The following is a 4,825-nucleotide window of genomic DNA, read 5'->3' on the forward strand; positions in this document are numbered from 1 at the left end:
AATATTATTTATTCGAGTATATTATACTAATACTAATGAATGAAAATCATTCATCTTCTAGAGAGAGAAATCCTAAAGAGAAAAATTTTGCTGGCTACGCCACTGGTTGGCTCTACCAACCGAAAAGAGTGAGAGAAAATGAGTAAAGGATAGAAGCTGGCACAGTGATGAGAGCAAGAGGAGGAATGGAAAGGAGGAAAGTGGGTGGACGCAAGAAATTACAGGGAGAGGGAAAAATCGCGAGGGTTAAGTAGAGAGGGGATTAGTTACTGATACTCATGGAGCACAGGAAAGTAGAAGGGGGTAAGAGGGAAATGGATCGGATTGTGTGGTCGGCACAAGTCTAGTTAGTATGAATGCAACGAAATGAAAGAGAATAAAAGAGAGCAAGAGATAGAGATGCGGTTAGGAATGGAAGCATATATGTAGGTGAAAAAAAGTAGCTGAATATAAGAATTGCATCAATAAACGAGAAAATTCGAGGTAAGATTCAAGAGGTACATTTGCTTGACAAATGATAACCGATCGGACCACTGACGTCACAGATCACTCGCTTGGTCGTATGCTTACACGCACAAACGCGATTTACTGCAGCACACAAACACATAGAAGAAAAAGAGAGAGAACGCGCGCGCGACGTGTCGTGCATCACGCCGTATTACTTCCGTTTCGTGCACGTAGTACGTCATACGTATATGCCGCGAGAAAAAAAATACCGCGGACGAAAAGAAAAAACGAAAAAGAAAAATAAAGAGAGAGGAAAAAACAGAAGATAAATGAAAATAAATGGAAAATTAGAAAAAACGAAATGACATAAATATTATGAAACGGAATGAGAGAAAAGAACGAGGAAAAAGAGAAAAAATTTTTCAGTGAAAGTAAGTATTTACGATGCTAACCGGCCGATAGCCCCGCGCGACGCCTCTATCTGGTTACCATTACACTCGGATGTATGAAATGCGCCAGCAGCATACACCATCCCCCCACAATAGCCCTATTTATGATTGGGCAAAATTGCTTTCCATGCGCAGAATAAAATCGCGCGCGAGCGAGGAAAAATCCGCGGGGAGTTGGATGCATGTAAGTTACGCAACTTGCACCTAACTTCTTCTATCACAATATTTTCTGATTCTAAAACAAGAACATTTTATACCTATTTCCAAATTGTTTTAATTAATCATTTATGATACAAGATTTTTATTCTTTTAATTTTCTTTACATCGATTCACAAAATTTGGTAAAAATTAAATATGGCGAAAGGTCGCAGTCATGCGTATATGGATCTCCACTTCCATTTTCCAAGTAACCAATCAGCAAATGCGAGCAGATTTCAAAGAAATTCCGTCAGCAGCGCTATTCTCGTTTAAGGAATGTATTATGTTTCAAAAAATTAAGATATTCTTTGTTACATTAAAAAAAATATTTAATTGTTTTTCTTTCTGTAGTATTCTATTATTTTCTTAAGCTTGATATATCAATATAATATTATATTGATAATATAATGATGATAAACCAATATTATAATTAACATAGCAATGACAATGATTAGTAATTAAAATGTTATTAATTTTTAAAACATGGCGTTGCTTGCTTCATCATATAAAAAATAATTTTATTCAACAAACAAAATCAAGTTGATGCAAAAAATGTATAATTTTTTTAAATAATATTAAGAATAATATTAAAATTTATTAAAATATTTTAACATAATTTTTATTGTAAATATATAATTATAATACTTACTAATTTCTTTTTAAAAATAATAAATATAAGAAAGATATATTGATTGTATAAAAATTATAATAAAAAATAAATAAATCTTAAATACATTAAATATTTTAAACAAACTATATTATTACATGTATATATACATAATTTAATATTATATTATATATGTAATTATTGAGTATTATATATGATTTCATAATAGTATTGTAATATTGCATTAAGAAATAAGGGTTTTTGATACAAAACTTGTAAATTACAAAATTTTTTCTTGGCTCAACAAAAATAATAATTTGGTATTAACAGTTATATAATATATAATATATACTTATATATTTTCAATATTAAAAATTTTAACTTTATTTCTCTATGATTTTTCTTGTAAAAATATTTACAAATTCTTTAATGATTTATATTTTGATATGTTTAATTTTTTATTTAAATCAAATTTATAATAAATTTTAAACTTTGAATAAACTTTTAATTGAATAAATTTTTAAACTTAAAATCTTATATAATCTTTTCATTTCTTAGATGCTTCAAGAAAAATGATATTATTACAACTAAATATATTTAAAGATTGTAAATAATGTATAATTGAAAAATAATGTAATAAATGATGTAATATAATATAAATCTTTTAACGGTTTAATATCTTCTTCTATAATTAAAACAATTATTTACTATGTGTTTAATTATATAATAATTTAAAAAGTGATTATATTTACTTATATATATTTTTATATATTATATATAATTTATTATATATCTTTCTTTATTTTTCAATTTAAATAATCTTCATTATATTCTTATCTCTTAATTATTATAGTTAACTGACAAAAACAATTCTTCTTTTTCGTTTGCTTTTTTAAAATTATTTTTAATATCATCTTTTGCAAATATTAATTATAAAAAAATTTTATCTCTATCTCTAAATTTAAATCATATAATTGCTTAATATTTTTTAATAATTTTATTTTTGTAACAAATTAAAATAAAATTTTTGCTTTGTACAGCAAAATATCGCAGAATGATATTTATATTGAATCATATATATATATATATATATATATCAATTATATATTGTTATAATCATATTTATATGATCTATGATATTGTTGATCTATGATAAACAATTTATCTACATAAATATTATGAATATTATTATTATGTTGTTATTTGCTATGTCTTTTTATTGCTTTTAGTATAATGCTACGTACTCTAAAAATATATAAAATTGCATTATATGAAAATATATTGAATATTTTATTTTTACCTTTTAATTCGCTTTAATTTTGACATCTCTAGATGATTTTTTTGCATTTTTATTCACAATTATCTTTATTTAATTAACTTGAAACTTTTAGGTAATAAAATATAAATCATGACAACACTAATAATCTTTTATATTCACAAAAATTTTTTTAATTTATAATTCTATAATTTTATATAATTTTTATATGATTTAAGAATCTTTAAATAAAAACATATAAATAACATAAAAAAAACAACAGAGTTATAGAATTGTCGATTTGAAACGAATTATTCTTTGAGGTTTGTAGCGCCCTCTCTGAATGCTAGATTTTATTATAAATGGAATTCAGATTAAATTGGAAATTAAAATTTTTAAATTTTTATTAAAATTTTTAAATTTTTATACAAACGCGAATGTGCAATTCAATTTATAGAAGTTAACATAATTTATAGAAGTTTACATTTTAAGTATAAAATATAAAAAGACAATTATCAAGATCAATATTGAGATGAGTATTTACTAAAATCCAATTTAATAGTAAAACATTGCTTTATCATTGTGAACTAAAGTTATATATAAAAAAATAAAAATATAAAATTCATTCCAATTTTTAATGAAGTAGATAATGTACACATTCATATCATTGACATAAAGATGATGATATATTTATAGATATAGCTTTAGATAATTGCTTTGACGTAAAGATAAAATCATCTATAATATCACTTAAAGTAATATAGAATAATAGAAGTTTTCGAAATAATATATACGAAATACAATTTAATCATTATTAAATTTGAAATAAATATTTTATTTTATTTTATTATTTCTATAATTATTTATTTATTTTAGTTTAATTATTTAATTTAATTTAAAAAGATAATATAGAGATTCTGAAATAAAAATATTTATTTTAACTATTAATTGCAAAATAAAATAGTTTCTTATGTATAATTAAAGGATAAAAATATATAAATTGTATTTCTAATATAATTATATGTTTTTGATATAAATAAAATAATAAAAGTTCAAAATAAATGTAAAGCATTTCAGTTCAAAAGAATAAATTTTGTACTTAGATTATTTTTGTCATTCTTTACAATTTTTTGTATAAAATATTTATTATTCATTATTATTCATAATTATTTAATTCTCTAAGTGACGTCATATTTTCTTCGTTATTTTTGCTTCAATTTGACTCGTGAATTTTTACAAATCATGTCTATGAATATATATAAAAAAGATAATATTATATAAATTTTAATAATTTATAACAATTCATTAAATAGACTTTCTAGTAATACTAATAATTTAAAAATTGCTTTTTACTAAGTTTATTTACAACGTACTATGAATAAGGTATTATATAAGGTTAATAATAAATATACTTTTATATTTTATTTACATATATAAACTTTTTGTTTAATAATAACTTTTAATCATAATTTTAATCTTTTAGTTAATAAAAATCGTTTATATTTTATAATATTTTTAAAATTAATTTCATCATAGATATTATGCATTTCGATAATTACTATTTATTGATTACTTACTATTTTTTTTATAGAATTTTATATTAGAATAATATTACTATATTATATAGAAATATTAAAAAATTTATAAAAATATAAAATAAATATTTTCTAAAATATTTTTTCAGAATAAAAAAAGAGAAATTCCATTAATAATAAAAAATACATTAGATCTTGATATTAGATTAACCAAAGTTTTTACAGAATGTGTAGAAGATTTAAAACCTATGAGAAAATTAAAAGCATATTACAAGATATTAGAGGTATGTTCATATTTTACAATTAGATATAATTAATATATATAAAATTATAT

General features: G+C 21.8%; 2 long non-coding RNA genes across 2 annotated transcripts; one reads left to right on the forward strand and one right to left on the reverse strand.

Moving 5' to 3' along the window:
* Positions 1-25: 25 nt before the first annotated feature.
* LOC102679717 lies at positions 26-766 on the forward strand. The gene is made up of 2 exons (XR_004151711.1): positions 26-483; positions 595-766. It is a non-coding gene; the product is annotated as an uncharacterized LOC102679717 (long non-coding RNA).
* LOC116186689 lies at positions 56-3,343 on the reverse strand. Its single transcript, XR_004151712.1, has 2 exons — positions 3,002-3,343; positions 56-1,353 (listed from the first exon to the last, which is right to left on the reverse strand). It is a non-coding gene; the product is annotated as an uncharacterized LOC116186689 (long non-coding RNA).
* Between the last annotated feature and the right edge of the window lie 1,482 nt (positions 3,344-4,825).

The sequence above is a fragment of the Apis dorsata genome, unplaced genomic scaffold, assembly GCF_000469605.1.
Source record: "Apis dorsata unplaced genomic scaffold, Apis dorsata 1.3 scaffold_1268, whole genome shotgun sequence".
Classification (NCBI taxonomy): domain Eukaryota; kingdom Metazoa; phylum Arthropoda; class Insecta; order Hymenoptera; family Apidae; genus Apis; species Apis dorsata.